The sequence below is a fragment of the Clarias gariepinus genome, chromosome 9, assembly GCF_024256425.1.
Source record: "Clarias gariepinus isolate MV-2021 ecotype Netherlands chromosome 9, CGAR_prim_01v2, whole genome shotgun sequence".
NCBI lineage: Eukaryota > Metazoa > Chordata > Actinopteri > Siluriformes > Clariidae > Clarias > Clarias gariepinus.
This window is the reverse complement of record NC_071108.1, coordinates 36,855,004-36,879,439: the sequence shown is the minus strand read 5'-3', so window position 1 is coordinate 36,879,439 and position 24,436 is coordinate 36,855,004. Positions and strand designations below refer to the sequence as shown.

At 45.8% G+C, this 24,436-nt stretch overlaps 1 protein-coding gene across 6 annotated transcripts in view; it reads left to right on the top strand.

Moving 5' to 3' along the window:
• Window positions 1–24,436, top strand: part of LOC128529944 (NACHT, LRR and PYD domains-containing protein 12-like) — a 143,886-nt gene that overhangs the window by 34,045 nt on the left and 85,405 nt on the right. The window lies entirely within an intron of this gene.

Sequence of the window (24,436 nt, the reverse complement as noted above, 5' to 3'; positions counted from 1 at the left end):
GCGTGATCGAGCAGTTCGAAAAGATGCAGTCGGCTGGTTTCACGTCTTCGGCCCTCCCGACTGAGTGGTAGTAGTAGCCTTAATGTAGAGCCCCCTAGTGACAGGCAGGAATTGGAAACAACTAAATTAGCGAGAAAATTGGGAGGGAAAAAATTATAACTGTCTATACAAAAATATCAAGATTTTTTCCCATGATCAGATCCCCATATTAAAGGGATTTCTGAAGATCATGTGACACTAAAGACTTAATTAATAATGCTAAAAATTCAGCTTAATGTTACAGCAATAAATTACAGTTTTAAATACAGTAAGTTACAGCAGAAAACTGTTACTTTAAATTCCAACATTATTTAACATTATTCCTGTTTTAAATAAATGTAGTCTTTTAATTTTAATAAAATAAATGTAGCATTGCTGCACATAAAAGTCTTTTAAAACCAAAAATTAATAACCGTCTAAAACTTTTGAATGTTAGTGTACTGTACGCTGTTTTAAGAGGTAATCTCACCAATTATAGGTTTGCAAGGAAATATTCGATAGTCTTCCTAACTTAATTGTAAGGTTATACCTAGCATTTTTTTGCCATAACTTTATACTTCGTTCTTAAAATCATTTAGAATAACTGGAGTATAAATGTTTACTTACATGAAATGGCAACATTTGAGGTCTTGCGAGGAAATCTGGAAATGCTTTATCCAGGAGGATATTAAGAGAATGTGTTTTAAAACATAAAATGCAAAGATTACAAACACATTCGTGGCACAAATAATGCATATTTTGAATGCTGAGTTTCAAAGAGTTATTAGGAAGTCTTCCAGCTTTTTCACTGTCTAACGTTAAATAAACAATTGTACCAAGCTCTATATACCTCGCAAAAAACGCATATAATAATGCTCACTTATGTTAAGAGAATTTCTACAAAGGACTTTGATATAAATATATATATAAAGTCATACAAATATAAAGTTTTAAAGATGAAGTTTTACCATGCATGTTTTACCACCCACCATGCATACGCCAACTTCAGAAACGCACTGTAACAGCGCACATGCTCAAACTTCCAAACCAACTTCTCTGCATGTTAACTTGCATTAGCACGTCTGTTCAGTAATTAAACCTTAATTGACCAAGCGATTTTTTTAATGAAATTGTTTTCACTAGTTCACTCAGCTTTTTCATGTCTTGTTGTCCAGATTACTTAGAAATACTCATTATGCCAACATTTTGCTAGTTGGATTTTTTTAGAAAGCCCGTTACAGCTCAGCCCTCCAGTCTCTTTACTGGGTACAATGATACATTTTGCAAAAGTACTCGGCCCCCTTGAACGTTTCCACATTTTGTCACATTACAGCCACAAACATGAATCAATTTCATTGGAATTCCATGTGAAAGACCAATACAAAGTGGTGTACATGTGAGAAGTGGAACGAAAACTAACATGATTCCAAACATTTTTTACAAATAAATAACTGAAAAGTGGGGTGTGCATGATTATTTAGCCCCCTGAGTCAATACTTTGTAGAACCACCTTTTGCTGCAATTCCAGCTGCCAGTCTTTTAGGGTCTGTCTCTACCAGCTTTGCACATCTAGAGACTGAAATCCTTGCCCATTCTTCTTTGCAAAACAGCTTCAGCTCAGTCAGATTAGATGGACAACGTTTGTGAACAGCAGTTTTCAGATCTTGCCACAGATTCTTGATTAGATTTAGATCTGGACTTTGACTGGGCCATTCTAACATATAGATATGTTTTGTTTTAAACCATTTCATTGTTGCCCTGGCCTTATGTTTAGGGTTGTTGTCCTGCTGGAAGGTGAACCTCCGCCCCAGTCTCAAGTCTTTTGCAGACTCCAAGAGGTTTTCTTCCAAGATTGCCCTGTATTTGGCTCCACCCATCCTCCCATCAACTCTGACCAGCTTCCCTGTCCCTGCTGAAGAGAAGCTCCCCCATTCAGAGTGATGTGCAGTGTTAGTTTTCCGCCACACATAGCGTTTTGCATTTCGGCCAAAAAATTTCATTTTGGTCTCATCTGACCAAAGCATCTTCTTCCACATGTTTGCTGTGTTTGCAAACAGGACTTCTTATGGTTTTCTGTTAACAATGGCTTTCTTCTTGCCACTCTTCCATAAAGGCCAACTTTGTGCAGTGCACGACTAATAGTTGTCCTATGGACAGATTCCCCCACCTGAGCTGTAGATCTCTGCAGCTCGTCCAGAGTCACCATGGGCCTCTTGGGGTTCATCTCTGATCAGCGCTCTCCTTGTTCGGCCTGTGAGTTTAGGTGGACGGCCGTGTCTTGGTAGGTTTACAGTTGTGCCATACTCCTTCCATTTCTGAATGATCACTTGACCAGTGCTCCGTGGGATGTTCAAGGCTTTGAAGATCTTTTTGTAGCCTAAGCCTGCTTTAAATTTCTCAATAACTTTATCCCTGTGTGTTCTTTGGACTTCATGGTGTTGTTGCTCCCAACAACTGCCTGTATTCACAAAGCTTCTTAAGTCTAAAAAAATTCTTAGAATCTTCAAATTTTCTTAGTAAAGATAAGAATGATTTACAAACCATTTTAGACCTTAAAACAGCTCCTAAGGTAAAAATTGTTAAGTTTAGAAAGGAGGACTTTTAAGAGGCTTAAGAGTTTCTATAGCAGAAAACGTCTCTAGGGTTACGTCCGTAACCCCAGTTCCCTGAAAAGGAACGAGATGCCGCGTCACGAAGTGACAGCTATGGGGATTGCTTCCAGAAATCGCGTCTTGAAGACATATCTAATCAACTTCATATTTACGTCATCGCCTTAGCGACGCAGCCGCGTCTGACGTCGGCACGCGGAAGAGTATAAATAGGTGTCAGACAAACCTACTACAGCTTCCGAAAGCTCACAAGCGCCCAGGCGCATATAAGTATGGCAACGTGACGCGGCGTCTCGTTCCCCTTCAGGGAACTGGGGTTACGGACGTAACCCTAGAGACGTTCCCTTTCAGGGGAACTTCGAGCCGCGTCACGAAGTGACAGCTATCGGGACGAGAATGCCCACTCCGCCATGCTTATAGGTGCCTGGCCTGAGCCGAGAGCACCTGAGAGGACGGAGTTGGGTCGAGGTCGATAGCGTAGAATTTAACAAATGTGTGCGGGGTGGACCACCCCGCGGCGTCGCAGACCTCTTGAGGTGTCGCCCCCGCAGCCAGAGCCTTGGAGGCCGCCATACCTCTGGTGGAGTGTGCCCGGACTGAGCGGACCGGAGAGCGGAGAGGCTTCACCAACTGCCCCATAAGCCATGGAGATGGCCTTCACAATCCATCTACTGAGCGTATGCTTGGTCGCTGGTAAACCCCTCTTTTGGGGGCCGAAGCACACGAATAGCTGGTCAGACCGTCTCCACGCTGAGGAGACGTGGACATAGTGACGGAGAGCTCTAACCGGGCAGATAAGGTTTAGCCTCTCCTGTTCCGGCGTCAGGAAGGCCTGAAGCAAGAGGACTGAAGGCCTTGAGCACCACTGGCCTGGTCACTCTAGTAGGGACCTTGGGAATATATCCAGGTCTTGGATGTAGAAATGCCTTGACTAGCCCAGGGGCAAAGTCAAGACAGGATGGTGCTACCGAGAGCGCCTCCAGATCACCTACCCTCCGGAGAGACGAGATGGCCAGGAGGAGGAGGGTCTTCAGTGTTGCACATTCTCGTTACTGTCCGTGAGTGGTTCAAACGGAGCCCGAGACAGACCCTCCAACACCATGGTGAGGTCCCACGAGGGTACCCTGGAGTGAACTGAAGGTCTTAACCTCCACGCGCAACGGAGAAAACGGTGCACTAGTGGGTCACGGCCCAGAGATCTTTTCCCTGCAGGGAAGCGGAATGCGGAAATGGCGGCCACATAAACCTTTAAAGTGGACGGGGCTGACCCAGCAGAGAACCGCTCCTGCAGGAAGTCCAGTACGGTTCCGACAGGGCACTGAGCGGGATCCAACAGCCGGTTCCTGCACCATGAGGTGAAAACCCCCCATTTGGCAGTGTACAATTTTCTCGTGGACGGGGCTCTAGAGCTAAGTATGGTGCTGACTACTTCCTGGGAAAAGCCAGCGTCTATGAGGTGCGCCCCTTCAGCGGCCACACCCATAGATTCCACAGCTCGGGTCTTGGATGGAGAATCGATCCGTGAGCTTGGGACAATAGATCCCTCCTGATCGGCAACTGGAGAGGCTGTCCGTCCAGGAGAGACCCTATGTCTGAGAACCATATCCGGGTGGGCCAGCGAGGGGCCACTAGAAGGAGCCGAACTTTCCGCTGGCGGACCCGCTCTAGAACCGCCGGGAGCAGTGCGACAGGGGGAAAAGCATACAGGTGTCTGCGTGGCCACTGATGCACTAGGGCATCCAGGCCTAGGGGCGCTAAGTGTACAAGGGAGAACCAGAGTGGACAATGGGTCATGTCGCGAGACGCGAACAGATCGACCTCTGCTCGCCCAAACTCCCTCCAGATCATCTCGACCACCTCTGGATGCAGACGCCACTGTGTTGCTGACAACCTTTGTCTGGACAGAAGGTCTGCCCCCTGATTGAGGCACCCTGGGACGAACATTGCCCGTAACGAGAGGAGCTTGCCCTGGCCCCACAGGAGGATCTGGGACGCCAATTTGCACAGTGAGCGTGAACGCAGACCCCCCTGATGATTGATGTACATGCTGGCCCCTGACATCTGGAAGGAAGTACTTCAACGCTAACCAGACTGCCATCATTTCGAGAGCATTTATGTGCCAGTCGCGCTGATGTTCCTTCCATAGGTCCTGTGCGGAGCGGCCCCTGTAGATCGCTCCCCATCCTGAGGAGGCGTCTGTTGTCAGTGTCACACAGTGGCACGTGGCGCCCAGAACAGGGCCTTGGGACTGAGTTTTCTCCTTTGGAGGAGAAACCCTTGGTTTTGAGCCACCACTGGAGCGGCCTCATGTGCAGCAGGCCGAGCGGTATTACGCTTGATGCTGCTGCCATAAGGCCCAGCAGCCGCTGGAAGCTCCTCACAGTCACAGCGCGGCCTAGTCTGATGCCCTTGACGGCTAGAAGGAGTGACTGAATGCGAGCCGGCGTGAGGCGGGCTGACATCCGAGTGGAGTCCCATATGACGCCCAGATAAGAGGTGACGCATGATGGGGTAAGCACACTCTTCTTGACGTTTAGCCGTAACCCCAGCACTCTGATGTGACCGAGAACTAAGTCTCGATGACGGGCCACCATTTCTGCAGAGTGGGCAAGAATCAGCCAATCGTCGATGTAATTCAGGACTCTGATACCTGACAGACGAAGTGGGGCTAAGGCCGCATCCACCACTTTTGTGAAAGTGCGGGGTGACAGAGCTAAGCCGAATGGAAGCACCCGATACTGGTACGCCTCGCTCCCCAAGGCGAACCTCAGGAACTTCTGATGTTGAGGAAAGATGGAGACGTGGAAGTACGCGTCCTTCAAGTCTATCGTGACGAACCAGTCGCCTGGTCGGATCTGGGTCACAACGTGCTTGAGCGTTAACATTTTGAACCTGTACTTCCTCAAACTGCGGTTCAGAACTCGGAGGTCCAGAATTGGCCGCAGTCCCCCACCTTTCTTGGGAACGATGAAGTAGCAGCTATAAAAGCCGCACTCTCTTTGGGACTGAGGAATCTTTTCGATAGCCCCCTTTGCCAGGAGAGCCTTCACCTCCTCTTCCATCACCTGGGACTGCTCCGGTTTCACTAGTGTACCTAGTACACCGTTGAACCGTGGTGGGGGGCTTCTGAACTGAATCCTGTAGCCCTCTCCCACTGTACGCAGAACCCACTGAGACACACCGGGAAGAGCCTTCCACTCGTTCATGTGTTCTACTAGAGGAACCAGCCTGACGGGACTGTTTCCTGGTGATGGGGGCCCCGAAGAGCTGAGTGGAGCCAAGCTCGTGGCTCCTGGTTGCGGTCGCCAAGAAGAAGCAGTAACGGCCCCATGGGCTGATGAATGCTGAACGCCTCGGGGGAGCTGCCGCAACCTGGACTCATCAGGGTAATGGGCCTTTGGTGGCAGCGCTCCTGGCCATGATAACTTGGCGTAGATCTTGGCCATAAGAGGGCTGCCGCCCAGAGCGCCGCCTACTGCGCCTGCCTGAACCTTTCTGCTTCTGCGGGGGCTGACGAGCAGCGACACTCTGTCTCTGAGTCAGACGATGGGAGGACCTTGAGCTGGTGCTGGGCTGATCAGTGGCGGCATGCACATAATCAGCTCGGAGAGGGAATATGCTGGAGAACGCTGCCTCGTTCTTCTGAGATTTCCGGATAGTGGCGGCGACGTCGTGGACAGCACCGCCAAAAAGCCCGGAAGGCGAGATCGGCGCGTCTAGCAGAAGCTTCCGATCCTTTTCCCCAAAGGACGCCAGGTTGAGCCACAGATGTCTGTAGGCAACCACATTGGCCGCCATAGATCTACCCAGGCACCGTGCTGCCTCCTTAGCCGCCCTAATGGAGAGATCAGTGGCGCGACGCAGCTGCTTAATTGCATCCGGGCCAACTCCCTCTCCTTCGTCCAGCTCCTGCAGAAGGTGAGCCTGGTATGTTTGCAGCAGACTCATAGTGTGCATGCAAGCTGCAGACTGACCCCCTGCCGTATAAGCTGTACTAATGATCTTAGCAGATGTACGGCATGGTCTGGACGGGAGCACTGGGGGCCTGAGTGACGACGCTGAAGTCGGAGACAGATGTCTCGCGAGATCACCCTCGATCTCCGGCATCGCCCCATAACCTCTCTCATGGCCCTGAATCAGGTTAGAATAATCATATGTGAAAGGGCCGAGAACGCGAGAAGAATATGACTTTTTCCAGGAACGTGTTAGTTCATGATGCACTTCCTGGAAAAAAGGCAGACCTTTCCTTGAAGGTTTAATCCTAGGATCTAGGATGCGTTCGCCCCATTTTCCTCGAACTCGTGCTTCCTGCTGAACTTGTGGCCAGGAAATATCTAATTTCTCTGTAGCCTGAATTAAACACTCAAGCAGATCTGTATCACCTATAGGGGGATCATGTTTCACTGGCTTGCGCACTACATGCCGCGCTGGCCCCTCCCCCTCCTCCATGTCTGAATCAGACACTCGGAGATGCCGAGGCGAGCTAGCGGTGGAAGGAATAAACCCCACGGGATCTAAAACCTCTGAGGACCCGGCTGCGTCGCTAAGGCGATGACGTCGTAAATATGAAGTTGATTAGATATGTCTTCAAGACGCGATTTCTGGAAGCAATCCCCATAGCTGTCACTTCGTGACGCGGCTCGAAGTTCCCCTGAAAGTGAACAGAATGGCGGAAGGAAGAAATATTCTCCAAACACTTTTGTAAAGCTAAACGTAAACACTGCTCTTCTGTCCAATTTGGTTTTCTTGTTGATTTACTTCCCTCCATCTCTCCTGGATTGTTGGCTACATACTATCCAAAAGTGCAACTTAAACAGACTGTCCTGCAATCATGTAAATTGTTGAAAGCTGAGACATTTTGCTCCCATCAATCTAAAATGGATTAGTAATAAAATCAATATGGTAAATAAATGTGAACTTAAATATAGTAACTACTGTTCGGAAATCGGTTGCTTCAGAAGTAGATTGATTTTCGACAGTTGGTTGTTTTAAATAATTTTGAGATATTTTGCCAATAACAGAAACTTTGCATTCATGATTATACAATTTATTTATAGACAAACATTATGATTTCACTGTCTATCATATAACCATATATTTTATTTTCACAAAGAGAACATTTTAAGACCTTTACAGAGTTAAAAAAATGATCACAGTCCTTGAATTTCTTCACCATCCCTAGTAATGGGGTCAACCACACCTCCTTTCTAGGATAAAGGCTTTTGTACTTTACAGCTACATTACACATTATACCACACAACAGTATCTGTGACCTCGGCAAAAAACATAAACTCTGTAAGAAGCAGCTGTTTCATACTCTACAGCACTTTTGAAAAAGTCTGTTTGTGCATAAATCTCAGTTTTAAAACCAAGTACAATAAAGTTGCATAGCATTTTAGGCTAAAGCTAAGCTAGCTACAGTATCTTGTGGTAACTGAGGTAGGTATGCGTTGTTCAACCAACACTCAGACTGTTTCCGACAAATAGTTATCCATTTATGGATTGATAAGAGTTTAGGTGTAGTCAGCTTCTGCCAAGATGGTGACCACCAGAGCTCCCAAAGCTAAGCTTTAAAACCACTCTTCAGAAACCCTGTGGGTGACGTCACAGAGGGATTGTCTGGTCCTTATAGTCTGTTGTAGGCCATCTAGTTTTTACTGTTGTACACACGCCCCTAGTGACAGATTTCATAAGATTTTTCTTTGTTTGTGGTTTACTTGATTGTGTAACAGGTCACCATTAGATATGTTGTCTGCCATGTTACACAACCAAATTGTGACGCATGCACATTTCTCAGGATTTACATGTGTTTCCTCTATACAGCAGTTTCAACACATGCAAAATGACATTTTTTCAATTATCAGTCGTTAGAAATGCACAGGAAATCACCTGATTATAGTCGATGATCATTTCCTGTGAAATACAAGCAATGATCTCATCAATAATGTTTAAAAATATTATTAATTTTACTGTACAGGTTTAAAGTGTTTGCTCTAAGAGGAAGGAATAAATACATGGGTACATACCTAGTGATGAGAGCAGATAGTCCAGCCTGGTTAACAGCTCATCCAGCTCAATGTTACTAAACCAGATGTAAAGTCAAGCATGCGGCTTTACTAACTGTTTGTATCTAAAGTAAAGACAACAACAAAATATCTGTAAAATTATTTGCATTGAAAGGTTCATCCATATCCAGCGGATGACTGAAAGGTCATAGCAGCTGTTCATCTACAGGGTAGACGTGTGTAATGGTGTCACGAAGTGATGAACACATGGCACCATACTTCACTTTTCCTGAATATTTGAAAGCAAAACAAATGTTTGATTTGAGTCACATAATTTGCGAATCACTCCTCAAAACAGATTCATTTCCCACACTCCCACAACCTTTTAAACTTTTTCTTTCTTTACAGAGGCCGTTGTTGCAGTAAAGTTACTAAAGAACAGTCACTACATATGGACACAAAATGTAAAAAATGCTTTACGCGCGCGCACACATGGTCAGAATGTTATGGTAAACAGTGCATGTAAGCCTGGATTTTCACCATACAAGTGACGCACACCCACTGAGCATGGAAGATGATTACCCACAATCCCACAGTGTGAGAGATAGACAGGCCAGAGTTGCTGACTTGTTTTTCCGGGCTTGTGTTTAATGATAAGGCGGTGTCTATCAAAACAAAGATCCTGCCTCCAGTCTTCACAGGACCACTGTGGGCAGCAGTTGGTGAAGCCAGCTGGGGCAGAGGTGGTGGGTATGGGCGTTCTGTAACAGCAAAAAACAAGAGTGCAGGAAGTCATTCTGGCTTCTATATCAAGAAAAAAACACATACTTACAGTATATAGGTAAATACCCAGTTTTGGGTATTTTTTCGGGTACAGTTTTGGGTATTTGCCGCAAGCAACATTCGTGAATTTAAATAAATGTTTTGTGCTTCACTCAATATCCGCCAGATGACGCATGGAAGGACTTTATTTAAAAGCCGGACCAAGTACAACAATGAATTGTGCATAAAGTTAGCCTAAAACAATATTGTTTTAGCAAACATGAATTTAATTTTGTTTTATAACAGATATTTCATGATGAATGTGTGTATATGTGCTTCATATTATTTTCATAATGATGAAAAGAGATGCCCAAATTCATGCTTTAAAAGTTTTTTTATATAGTTTTTGTAATGTCTTAACAGGGACAAAACAATGAAAGACATGGCAATAAATGGTATTGGTGTAAATGGTATAGAAATTAATTTCATTTCCTGATAGTAGGCTATCTGATAGTGGTAACTATGCGAATGTCCTGCGAATTGGCAGAATTTAGGGGTTTAAAACAACTTAACAAGACCGAGCAGACGTCTTGCCTAAAATGTATTTCACCAGCAAAACATAGAATAAATAGAAATAAAATGTTTAATGGTACCAGTCAAATCAGATTTCATAATTACTTTGAGTGTAATTCACAAATTTACTGAATATGTTTTTATGTGTATACAGTATCTGTTTGTGCGCGCGTCTCATATGTTGACATTCTTATGGCATCTTATAATCAGTAAAACATCTCTTTGTGCGGATCTCCACACCGCACCCCGTAACAATATAATTAGGAGAAAAATGTAAATTGAAACATAATGCAGTAACTCTTTATTCATTTGAGCACGGTAAAGGTGTTAATGTTTCGTACATTCATTTATTCGTCCTTTCTGTTTGTGCTTTGGTTTCACTGTTTTCCACATACATGGAACGTTTGGACAACATTCCGGAAGCGATATTAAATAAGGAAAATACACAATTTTGCATAATACAGTTTTATTAAATATAGAATATTTTTATGTTTTGCTGGCGAAATACATTTTAGGCAGAGACGTCTGCTCAGCCTTATTAAATCGTTTTAAACCCCCTATTTCTATGAATTCCCCCATCAGCGAAACTGGTTTGATAACTTCACACCTATCGTGAATTAAAGGTGAGAAGAGGGATTACAGTAATTGGGTTCTGTGGGTGTCGGAGCGCGCTGTCGCGTTGTATTCAGAGAATAGACTAAAACAAAATCATGTTTGCTTCAGCATTAGAAACAATATTGTATTAGGCTAACTTTTTTAAAGATTATACACTTTCGTATTCTTTGTATTCGTCTTTTTGTACATATGCATGGGCATCTTTAAATTTGAATAATATGTCTGAATTTGTTTTCGATAAATCGCACGCATTTATCATCCTTTAGATCAAAATGCTGCCTTTTGTTAAGTAAAAGTGCAAGCCGCAGGTTTATACACGCCGATTAATTAATTTTAGATGGATTTTAAAGCATCTTTTTTAGGCAAGGTGTATCTGCACGGAGAGTTTGTGTGTGTGTGTGTGTGTGTGCACGGAAAGTTTGTGTGCGTGTATGTGTGTGTGTGTGTGTGTGTGTGCGCACAAAGAGTTTGTGTGTGTGTGTGTGCACGGAGAGTTTGTGTGTGTGTGTGTGTGTGTGTGTGTGCACGAAGACTTTGTGTGTGTGTGCACAGAGAGTTTGTGTTTGTGTGCACAGAGAGTTTGTGTGTGTGTGTGCACGGAGAGCTTGTGTGTGTCTGTGCGTGTCTCATACGGTACTATATGTGTGTATGCACAGAGAGTTTGTGTGTGTGTGTTTTTTGACATTATCTTCTCCTTCAAACATGCTTCCAACCAACCAACCAACTCTGGCCTCCAAACTCAGAAGCTACGTGTCATAGCCGATAACTGCTCCTTTGATCTGCTGGTTACGGCGGGGCGTCGACTGTTGATCAGTGTGAAGTAGCCTGTACAAGCAAAGCTCTTCCCCAAAAATAGTGTGAATGTCTGCAACAAACACTAACCATTAAAATGTTAAGAAATTAATTAAACACAAATATATAAATTATTTTCTTTATACATAAAATTTTCATTATATATAAACTCATGCTAGGGTACTTTTACTACGCTAAAGTACAATTTAAAGCTATTTATTCATTTCTTTTTTATTTGCTTACGTACTTACTTACTAACTAGCGAATGCTTTAGTAACGGGCTCTAAAACTACAGCAGTATGAATGACAATGGAATATTACAGAACGTGCGAGTTGATGCCCATGCACCAATCACTAACCATTTAAATGTTCTATTTGAATGAAAATGCCACTTATATATATATTCGTCTTTAATTAAATTCTTAAATCATCGTGTTTACCCATGGGTTTACTGCAAAAACACCGGAACAAAAGAGCGGAAACGGAGAAGTTTCTTTTTTCGTTTTTTGCATTGAGTTTAATCATGCAGCACTTTTAGTATTCAAAACAAAAGCAACCCAACAGTGTGATTAAAATACCCGAAATAACACAGAATTTTCCCCCTGCATAAACAACCCAATGATATGTTTACAAAAAACCCAGCATTTTTAGTGTACTACTACAATTTGTGTACTAATGAATGGAGGAAGCGCAGTCAAAGCCTGGGTATTCGTTTTTTTGGTGCGTTACAATAATAATAAGAATAATAATAACAATAATAATAAATTCGGAGCACTACTACTACTACTACTACTAATAATAATAATAATACTGAACGGAGAAAGCCCAGTTAAAGAAGTATCATCATTGACGGAGAAGAAAATGAAGAATAAATACATATCAGTATTTACAGTTTGAGCTCGACACGTTTATGAGCTCTGTCACCTGCTGTCAATAGCCGCCTAAGAGAGATAACACATTTTCGGCTTCAGTAGACACACAGTACTTCAGACTGAAACATGACTGCCCCCTACAGGTAATGAAGGGCATTTTCACAGCTTGCCGCACGCAGCCGTGGCAAGTTGCAGGGTCCCTTTTCTCAAAACGTGCGTTTTTAATGGCGACATTTGTATTTTAGATGACATTATTCCTGCCATCTGCTATCTTAAAGTCTAGTAAGGGACATGTTAAACAAAGTGACAAGAAGGCTACAAGGATATATAAGAGCTTGAGCTCAAGTACCGATTGACATCAACTGGTTCAAAAGCAAGGTCACCAGGAGAGCATGCTGAAAACCGAGCAACTTTCACCTCAGGGTCACTAAGACACCTCACAGGATGTGTACCGGCTAAATATGTACCTGCTAGATCATGAATGTGCTTTTTCGTGGGGTTGGCAGGGTAAATTCCACAAAAAGTATAAGAATATTGGTCTTCCACCACAGAAAAGAAGCAGACAGGAACTGGGCAAAAGAACTGTACAGAAGATAATGCACAGAGACATACCACCTCATACAATGAAATAAGTCCAGTTTGATGGTTATATCTGTGTTGTAGTGAGACTGTGATGCACAGGAGTTTAGCTGGTTACCAAAAGTGGCCTCAGGAACAATGACACTAGATGTTTGCCAAGTGTCCTAGTTCAGATGCTCTCCTGGAAGAGATTCTGCCACCTTAAATGCTGCACAAGTATCTAAACTAAAATGTTTAAACTTCATGCAAATGTATTCTTTCCCTTAAACTAAAAACATACTGTAAAATGTAAAAAATAATATTAAATGTAAATATTGGCATACAGCTGATCATTTCTTACCTGTCAACTCACTGGTAGTGGGCTTTCTCTATGCCTGCAGTACTGTAACAGTTTGTGAGTCCCACATACATGGGAATCAGAAACTTCTCTGTCTCAGACTGCACCATTACCCATTAAATAATCATCCAGATTTCAATCATGACAGCATATGATGACATGGTTCCAGGTGAAAAGGTGACCTTTCTTGCAACCTTTCAGGTCTGGTCTGAACAGAAAGCCTGTCCAAAGGTGCCTTGCAGCAGTCTTTTAATGGTGCCCTACTGGATACTCATGCAGTAGACAGTCAATCAGGTAGTGTGCAGGTACAAAGATGCGTTCCAGCCATCTGAATCACTGTACTGCCTGAATAGAGCTGGCTCATTCCTGTCTAATGAACTGAGTCTTTTGCCGTATTTTTTGCTTTGCCATGTCTGTGGGTAATTTGCATGTGACTGGGGAAGTTTTTATAACCACACTGGGTTGTCAGCATACCACCTCTTCTGGAAAACTATGCAACATAACCTGGATGACAACAGGTAGTACTGTCCAGTGATGCCAACACCTGCAGAGGCAACCTAAGGTAAAACACAACTTTTAATGCACGGCAAGCTGTAGTTGTTCAGCAACTTCACCATTAATTTATCATTCTCTTAATAAGGGGTGAAGCTGAAAGTACTTGGGGAGGGAAGTTCATGGATGCTGTCTATTAATTCCGTCTGGAGAGGGAAGCACCACAATGACATAATCTTAATAGGATTGCTCACAGGAATGGAACCCGGCCAGAGACCCATAGATTTTAGCTCAGTCTTTGTCCAGATCCTCAGCTGCTGTGAATAGTTCCACTGACTAACATCATGGTCATATTCAGCAAGTTATGGGGACAGCTAGGGACAGTTGACGATCACTGGACTAGTCAAAACAAGAATAAAGAAATAGTTAAGTGTATGATTTTGTGTGTGTGTGTGTGTGTGTGCTGACTATATATCTTTAGCATGTGCATCACAATGTTTTAAAAAAGGTACTTTGTACAGTGGACCTCTCAGGAGAATTTAAACATGTCTCTGACAATACAGAAAATAGTAAACATTTAATTATGGTAAAAAAAAAAAGACAGCTTTGCAGGACACACAACAATCGTTCAAAGTGGATTCAACTAAGTAGTCGATAACCTTAAATAAAAACCACAAAGAAACATCTCGGGTTACTTTGCTGTAACCCTGTTCCCTGAAAAGGCGGGAACGAGATGCTGCGTGAAAACGCTATGGGAACATCTTTTCGTGTTGCCGGTTGTGAAGCATGTGTGTATCAAAAGCCAAATTTTGGCTTATATAACCTCGGTCAGGTGACGTCGTTTGATGAGACGCACCTGCAGGTTATAAATAGGAGTAAACCGGAAACATTCCTCAGATTGATTTTGTCTGAAGGGACATCCGGTCACATGGGCAGTGCGGCATTGGAGCGCAGCATCTCGTTCCCGCCTTTTCAGGGAACAGGGTTACAGCAAAGTAACCCGAGACGTTCCCTTTCAAAGGCTACACTTGATGCTGCGTGAAAACGCTATGGGAACAAGAATACCAACACCGCCGCACTGCAAGTGTCTGGAACTATCTTCCTCCGGGTTGTGTAGCGTGTGCGCACAAAGACCAAGGAGGTCTCAGAACTATCTCTGGGAAGCTGACTTGAGGACCCGTGACCCCGGAGTAGCAGGCACATCTAGGCTATAAAATCTAACAAATGTGTGCGGAGAGGACCAACCTGCCGCGTCGCACACTTGCTGCAGGGGAACACCTCTTGCCAGAGCGATAGATGAGGCAATCCCCCTGGTTGAATGAGCCCTAATTCCTAGAGGCGAAGTGAGCCCACGCGCCTCATCGGAGAGGGCAATAGCATCCCTCACCCAGTGTGACAGAGTCTGTGTAGTGGCGGCCGCCCCCCGGTTGCGGCCCCCATAGCATATAACTGGAACTTCTTACAAGTCTACCTGGGTCTTCAATAACTACCTGGACTCCATATTAACATCAATTAACATCAGCTATTATAGCTGAACTGCCTCCCACCCTACACACTGTATAAATGCAGATCATTTACTGCTTTCTGTTTCACCCAAATGAGGATGGGTTCCCTGTTGAGTCTGGTTCCTCTCAAGGTTTCTTCCTATTACCATCTCAGGGAGTTTTTCCTTGCCACTGTCGCCCTCGGCTTGCTCACCAGGGACAAACTGACCATTTTGATTCATACAAATTCACATTTCATACAAACCTAAATAATTCTTTTGACTATGTAAAGCTGCTTTGCGGCAATGAAAATTGCTAAAAGCGCTATACAAATAAAATTGAATTGAATTGAATATAAAGAGCTGCTCTGTTTTACGCCACTGGCCGGTGTGGTGGACATAAATCTGAAGAGCACATACTGGACACAGTAAGTGAAGTCTCTTCTGCTCCAGAGCTGTAAAAGGCGGAGGACAGAAGGCCTCAAGAACAACAGGGTGCATGGTTGAGAATGGAACTTTCGGAAGATAGTTCTGGTGAGGATGCAGAACAGCCCTGACTAGCCCAGGGGCAAAGTCTAGGCAGGATGGGAAGACTGACAAGGCGTGCAGATCTCCAACTCTCTTCAGAAAGGTAATGGCCATCAGAAAAACCATTTTAAGGGTCAGAAACCTGACAGGCGCTGACTCTAGAGGTTCGAAAGGGGTGTCAATTAGACCTTCGAGCACGACAGATAAATCCCATGACGGGACAGTGGCTCTAGTGGGTGGCCTCAATCGTTTAGCTCCACGAATGAAATGGGCAACTAAAGGGTGCTTTCCCACTGTTACCCTATCAGTAGGAACGTGGCAGGCTGAAATAGCGGCTACGTACGTCCTGAGTATACTAGGACACAAGCCCGAGGACAACTTTTCCTGCAGGAACTCCAGTACTGAAGCAATTCTGCAGTGAACTGGGTCCACCTGCTTCATCATGCACCAACTTCCAAATACATTCCATTTGAGGGCGTGGGCTTTCCTAGTGGAGGGATCCCTAGCATTTAAAATAGTGTCAATAACGCTGGCTAAAAGGCCAGCTTGACTTAGTTGGTCCCGTTCAGGGGCCAAACGTGAAGGTTCCAAAGCTCGGGCCGGGGATGAAATATTATCCCCTGCACCTGAGACAGAAGATCCCTCCTTACTGGAATCACCCATGGTGAGCCGTCGAAGAGAGATTTTAGGTCCGAGAACCACACTCTGGTCGGCCAACAGGGCGCTATCAATAAGAGGCGCAAACGCTGTTGACGGACCCTCGCCAGGACTCCCGGCCAGGAACCTGTCCTGTGCCCAAAGCAGAACCTGGTGCGCTAGCTTGTTTAAGTGGCGCGAGCGCAGTCCGCCCTGGCAATTTATGTAGGAGACTACCGATGTGTTGTCCACCCGCACTAGAACATGGTAGCCTCCCAACTGCTGTAGGGCCAAAAGTAGAGCCATCATTTCGAGGCAATTGATGTGCCATGCGAGAAGATGGCCTCTCCAGCTCCCTTGGGCTGGACGGCCATCCAAGACCGCACTCCAGCCGGTGAGGGAAGCGTCTGTCGTTAGCATCTTGCGACGACAAGACGGGCCTAGAGTGGGACCCAAAGTCAGGAACCAGGGTCTGAACCACGTAGAAAGACGTAACCCTTATTTGCCTTCGGGGATTGGCCCTTGCATGAAGACCCCTGGCTCTTAGCCACAACTGAAAAGCTCTCATGTGCAAAAGGCCCAAAGGTATCACCGTGGATGCAGCTGCCATGAGGCCTAAACATTTTTAAAAGTGATGTACAGTCACTTTCCGGTCCAGCCTGATTTTCTTCAGGGCATTGAGAATGGATTCGATACGAGCAGGATACATCTGTGCCCGCATAACGATTAAATCCCAAATAACACCCAAGTATGTTGTCCTCTGAGCTGGAAAGAGATTGCTTTTTGCGGCATTGAGTCTCAATCCTAATGAATGAGAATGAGCTAGGACGACATCCCGATCTCGAAGCGCTAGCTCCTGAGACTGGGCCGAAATGAGCCAGTTGTCTATGTAATTTAAAATACGGATGCCCTGGAGTCGCAAGGGAGCCAGGACTGCATCCATGCACTTGCGGGGTGATAGAGCTAGACCAAATGGAAGGACCCGATATTGGTAGGCTTTTTACCCGAAAGCGAACCTCAGGAACTTCCTGTGTTGTGGCAAAATTTCTATGTGAAAATATGCATCCTTCAGATCTATTGTCACAAACCAATCCCTTGGTTGAATTTGTGAAACATGCTTTTGACAGTCAACATCTTGAATCTGTACTTTTTGAGATAGCGGTTCAGTCCGCGAAGCTCTAGGATTGGACGCAGCCCCCCGTCTTTCTTCGGAGTCAGGAAATACCGACTGTAGTAGCCTCTATGTCTGGAAGGAGAACCTGTTTTATGGCCCCTTTTTCCAGCAATGCCTGCAGTTCGAGAGTCAACAGATGCGCCCTTTCCGGTATCACGGAGGTGCTAATCACGCCGTTGAAACGCGGAGGGCGATGTGCAAACTGAATCCTGTAGCCTTTTTCTACAGTCTTTAACACCCAGGGAGATATGCTTGGCAGTAGCTTCCACGCTGCCAGCTTTTCCAAAAGGGGCACAAGTTTTAGCACTTCGGTTACACGGGGGGGGTGTTAGTGGTTCGGCATCCTGGATTACAGCAGGATAAGACCAAAGGACTAACGTACTGTTGGAGGCCGGTGTTGTCCGAAACACCAAAGGCGGCGGAAACTGAGCACCGACCCCCTGGGGGTGCCGGGAGGGCGTCTTCCTATGTGAAAGGGTGTTACGCGCCCCTCCCTGGGGGGGTCCTCCTCCACGGTCCTGGGCGCATAAGCCTAAGACGACTTCTTTGAAAAGAAGACAGTGCGGCGATCTGACCTCTTTGAGGCGGCCTGTGAGGGGCGACGAGCCGTACCCCTGTCTTTACGAGGGGGTGCCCGGCTGCTTATGATTTCTTTCTGCACCTCCCATCTGGCGAGAATCAGATCTGATCGAGACTGGGTGGCCGGCAGTCTCGATTCTTGAGCACGGCGTGGGAGAAATTTCCCAAAAGCCTGTTCATAAAGCCTAGCTTCCCGAAACCTGGTGGCGACGGAATTTACAGCTTCGCCGAACAGGCCGGAAGGTGAGACGGGGGCATCAAGGAGGAATGTTCGATCCTTATCCTTGATGCCCGTCAAATTTAACCATAGGTGCCTTTCTGCGGACACCAGGGCGGCCATGGAACGGCCGATAGCACGGGCTGTCTGTTTGGTCGCACGAAGGGACAAGTCAGTCGCCCGGCGTAATTCTGTGAAGGCTAACTCATTCACAGTGCTGCTTGTGCTCAAATCCTTTAGCAGGTCGGCCTGATACGCCTGCAAGACCGCCATGGTGTGCAAAGAAGCGCCGGCTTGACCTGCTGCTTGAAACGCCTTCCCTACCAGGGTAGAAGAAGTTCTACATGGCTTGGAGGGAAGTGTTGGCTTCTTTAATAAGGATGATGTCCCAGGAGAGAGATAGCCCGCGAGCGTCTCTTCTATCTGAGGCATCACATTTAGGCATTTGGCAGACGCTCTTATCCAGAGCGACTTACAAAAAGTGCTTTAATGTTTACAACATTGGATACATACTTACACTGGGTTAACTAGGTTAATAACTAAGTACCATTAGTCCAACACATCTGAGTTTTTTTTTTTTTTTTTTTTTTTTTTTTTTTGGGGGGGGGGGGTTAGTCCAAATACTGGAGAAACAGATGCGTCTTGAGTCGTCGTTTAAAGATAGTCAAAGTCTCTGATGTACGGACATCTAGAGGAAGTTCATTCCACCACCTAGGTGCCAGAACAGAAAAAAACCTGGATGAATGCCGCCCTCGATCCCTGAGAGATGGTGGGATGAGGCGAGCAGTGCTGGAGGATCGGAGGGAACGTGGTGCAGTTCGTGGTGTAATTAGCGCAGAGAGGTAAGTGGGTGCTGGGCCATTTTTAGCTTTGTAGGCAAGCATCAGTGTTTTGAATTTGATGCGGGCAGCTACAGGAAGCCAGTGCAGGGAGCGGAGGAGTGGGGTGGTGTGGGAAAACTTGGGAAGGTTAAAAACGAGTCGTGCTGCTGCATTCTGGATCAGTTGCAGAGGACGAATCGTGGACAAAGGCAGGCCTGCCAGGAGCGAGTTGCAGTAGTCCAGTCTTGAAATAACGAGGGACTGAACAAGCACCTGAGTAGCCTGTGAAGAAAGAAATGGGCGAATTCTTCTGATATTGTAAAGAAGAAATCGACAAGAGCGAGTAAGGTTAGCGATGTGTGGGGAAAATGACAGATGATTGTCCACGGTTACCCCAAGATTGCGGGCAGTGGTTGAGGGAGTGATTTGGTTGTTGTCCATGGATATCACAAGGTCTTGACCTGGAGATGAGTCACAAGGGATAAACAACAGTTCGGTTTTACTGAGATTAAGCTTCAGCTGATGAGCAGCCATCCAAAAAGAGATGTCTGCCAGACATGCTGAGATCCGGGTGGAAACCTGAGTGTCAGAGGGAGGAAAGGAGAGAACAAGTTGAGTGTCGTCTGCATAACAGTGGTATGAGAATCCATGCGATAATATGACCTTACCAAGAGACCGGGTATAGAGGGAGAACAGAAGAGGACCAAGTACTGAGCCCTGCGGGACACCAGTAGAGAGTCTACGTGGGGCAGATGTAGATCCCCTCCATGTTACCTCATATGACCTTTCTTTTAGGTAAGAAGCAAACCATTGCCACGCTGTTCCACAAATTCCAAGGCTTGTAAGAATAGATAATAGAATCTTGTGGTTCACGGTGTCAAATGCAGCTGACAGGTCCAGGAGGATGAGCATCACCATGTAACCACGTGCTTTTGCATCAACAATGTTCGCATAAAACGAAGTTGATGGAACAAAAATACGGGATGAATAAGGCTTGCTCCATGAACGAGTTAATTCGTTGTGGAGGTCGTCAAAAAAGGGGAGAGAGCGACGTTGTGGCTCCATCTCCTGGCCACCCGACAGAAATCTGTCATCTAATTTTGAGCGTTTGGGGAAGGCTTGCTCCTGTGGCCAATCAATGTGCAGCCGTTTGACTGCACGCGTTATGAGTTCAAGCAGCTCCTCATACTCTCTATCTTCCTTAGAGGAGCGTTCTGAGGTAGCTACTTCCATTTCCACAGAAGCAAGAGAGCAAGCCTCTTCTACACACTCACGAGAAGCACCGGAGTGCGCTTGTGAAGTGGAAGGAGAGACTTCGCGATCGGAAGAGAGGGCGAGAGAAAGGAGGGGTGACTCCGTCTCTCGTGCCTCGGCCAGATCGGCTTGTGATCCCCAGGAATGCAGCGCGGCTCGTGGCTCTCTAAACAACGCGAGGCGCGCGCGAAGCACCTTCATGGGAAGAAGATCACAGTGTTCACAGCCTCCCTCAAGCCCTTGGAGAGCGTGACTTTCCCCCAAACACTCAAAGCAAAAAGTGTGGAGATTGCCCTCCGCAAAAAAATTCTTACACGGAGGGACACATCTAGTTTTAAACTCCTCCATTATATCGGTGAGTTAACACTTTTCTTTGCTTTTTAATTTTAATTTTGCTTTGTTTGTGACACACGCTGACACACACACAATGCGGTCATTAAGACAAAAGATCTGAGGAATGTTTGTGGTTTACTCCTATTTATAACCTGCAGGTGCGTCTCATCAGACGATGTCACCTGACCGAGGTTATATAAGCTAAAATTTGTCGTGTTTGATACACACATGCTTCACAACCGGCAACACGAAAAGATGTTCCCATAGCGTTTTCACGCAGCATCGAGTGTAGCCTTTGAAAGGGAACAGGTACATCACTACTTCTGATAAATAAGAGTTAAATAAAATGTAAACAAATACAATGGTATTGTATTTTACAATGGTAATGGCGTGTTTAAAAGCAGAGAGAAAAAAGAAAAGGCAAGAGTTTAGGAGTGATAGTAGAGACTTTGTATATTGGGACTACGACAGGTAAGGCAAGACAGTTGGTTTATATGATGGAGGGAAGGAAAGTGGATATACTGTGTGTGCAGGAGACCAGGTGAAAAGGTAGCAAGGCTAGAAGCTTAGGATCAGGGTTCAAACTGTTTTACCATGGTTCGAATAGGAAAAGAGTTATTCTGAAAGAGGAGTTTGTTAGGAATGCTCTAGAGGTGAAAAGAGTACCAGATAGGGTGATGATTCTGAAGCTGGAAATTGAAGGGGTAATGTTCAATGTTGTTAGAGGTTATGCCCCACAGGTAGGATGTGATTTGAAAGAGAAGGATAAATTCTGGGGTGAGTTAGATGAAGTGATGCAGAGCATCCCCATAAGTGAGAGAGTGGTGATTGGTGCAGACTTCAATGGACATGTTAGGGAAAGAAACAGAGGTGATGAAAATGTGATGGGCAGGTTTGGTCTTCAGGACGGAAATGTAGAAGGACATATGGTGGTGGACTTTGAAAAAAGGATAGAAATGGCAGTAGTGAATACTTTCTTCTAGAAGAGGCAGGAACCTTGTGTCACATATAAGCGCGGAGGCAGAAGCACTCAGGTGGGCTACATCTTGTGTCGACGTTGTAATCTGAAAGAGATCAGTGACTGCAAAGTGTTGGTAGGGGAGAGTGTAGCCAGACAACACAGAATGGTGGTGAGGAAGGTGAAGAGGACAAAGGCAGAGCAGAGGACAAAGTGGTGGAAGTTGAAAAAGGAAGTATGTTGTGTAATCTTCAGGGGGGAGTTGAGACTATGGGTGGTCAGGAGGTGCTTTCAGTTGACTGGACAACTACAGTCAATGTGATCAGGGAGACAGGAAGGAGGGTACTTGGTGTATCATCAGGTAAGAGCAAAGTGGTCAAGGAGACTTGGTGGTGGAACAAGAAGGTACAGAAGTGTATACAGAGGAAGAGGTTAGCAAAGAAGAGGACCGAAGGTAGTAGACATTAGGGAGATGCAGCATTAGGTGAAGGTAGACGTGGAAAAGGGCAAACAAAGAGCATATGAAGCCTTGTATGCTAGATTGGATAGTAAGGAGAGAGAGATGCATCTGTACAGGTTGGCGAGGCAAAGAGATGGGAAGGATGTGGAGCAGGTTAGAGTGATTGAAGATAGAGATGGAAATGTACTGATAGATGCCAGGAGGGTGATGGGAAGATGGAAAGGGTACTTTAAGGAGTTGATGAATGAGGAAAATGAAAAACAACAAAGAGTAGAAAAGGTGACTGTTGTGGAGCAGGTAGTAGCAAATATTGATAAAAGTGAGGCGAGAAGGGTGTTGAAGAGGATGAAAGGTCGAAAGGCTGTTGGTCCTGATGACATACCTGTGGAGGTATGGAAGTGCTTAGGAGAGGTGGCAGTAGAGTTTCTGACTCGTTTGTTTAACAAGATCTTGGAAAGTGAGAGGATTCCAGAGAAATGGAGGAGAAGTGTATTGGTGCAGATTTTTAAGAACAAGGGAAATGCAGAGCTGTGGCAATTACAGAGGCATAAAGCTAATGAGCCATACAATGAAGCTTTGGGAAAAAGTAGTGGAAGCTAGGTTAAGAGGTGAGCATTTGTGAACAGCAATATGGTTCCATTCCTAGAAAGAGCACATCAGATGCAGTATTTGCTTTGAGGATGCTGATGGAGAAGTGCAGAGAAGATAATAAAGAAGTGCATTGGGTCTTTGTAGATTTAGTGTCAGGCTCGCTAGGGGGCGTGATGGATTCAAGTGCAGGTAGGGTGAGCAAATGAAGTGGCGCTTATAAGTGCTTGTGAACAATAAAGCGGGCAAGGCGGTGGTTTTAAATACGAGGTGCGGGTACACTCTGCGCTGCAGTGAAAGCAGAGGGGCCTTGCTGAAATGCAGAAGCACGGGCTGCCGGCGTGAATGCACCGAGGCGAGGGGCGTTGTACATGACGCAAGCGTTATGTGAATGCGGAAGTGTGTCGAGCCGGCGCAAGTGGAAAATGCAAGCTGAGATTTATGCCGGGGTGTGCAGCATGAGCCTTGTTTTGCGGCGGCAGCGGCGTGCAAAGCCAGCGCGTGAAGGGAGTGCTCCGCGATGTATGCTGGCTTGTGCAGCGTGAGCCTTGTGTTGCGGCAGCACGCAGAGCCAGCCCGTGAAGAGAGAGCTCCGCGATAAATGCCGGCGTGGATGGAAGGAGCGAGAGCTCGGTGAGGCGGAAGGGATTAATCATTGTCATGGAACAGGCGGGGGTTGAAGCCGGAGAGATGTGAGGAAGTCCGTGATCCAAGCTCATAGTCGTAATTGGGTAAGAAGTTGGCAACACGAAATATCAAAGGCTAGAGTCCAAAACGAGAGGCGAAATCGTGGTCAGGAAAAACAAAACATGTTCGAGATCTAATAGACATTGAAAAAGAATTGCTGGAATATTGGGCTAGAGAGGCACTCAATAATCTGGCGTCATGGCGGTGTTAGAGCGTGGTTTAAATAAGTATGACCTGATTACTGATAGCATCCAGGTGTGCAGAGAGCAGAGGCGGTGTGATGTAAGAGTGGTTAGGAACATGGAGCAGGAGTGCTCAGGTGATCATGGCGGGGCTGTGGCTTGGCATGTCGTGACAGTACCCTCCCCTTTATGAACGCCCCCAGGCTAATAGACAGGAGATTAGACGACGAATCTGAGAAACGTGAAACGTAGGGTTGATTCTGCGCATGGAGAGGGGTAGAGCAAGTCAGACAGAGCATGGATTTATAATTCGAGTGAGAGTGAAGGGTCCGATGAATCTTGGCAATCTGGAACTGTGGGCCCAGTCTAGCACCTGTGGTCTCATGAAAGCTGGGACGAAGAGCTTGTTGGGTGGAACGGTGCATGGGCCATGTTCCCATTCGAGGGTCTGCTGAACCAGGCGCCCCACGTTAAGTTGAAATGTTGCCACCAGGCAGTGAGGAGGAAGGATCGCCTCCATCGTGGGTGTATTCTGAGAGGTGGAGAATTTCTGGGAGAGGGCATCAGGCTTGATGTTCTTGGAACCAGGGCGATATAATAATGTAAATCGGAAATGGGAGAAAAACAGTGACCATCGTGCCTGCCGTGAGTTGAGTCTTTTTGCCATCTTCAAGTACTCCAGGTTCTTATGGTCGGTCCATACAAGAAAGGCAGTGTTTTCATTTTTCAAGAGCCAACTTGACCGCCAAGAGTTTACGGTCCCAGATGCCGTAGTTGCTTTCAGGGGGTGTGAGTCGGCGGGAGAAGAAGGAGCATGGGTGAAGTTTATTGTCCTTTTGTGGACCTCTGAGACAGGACGGCCCCTACTCCAGTCTCAGACGC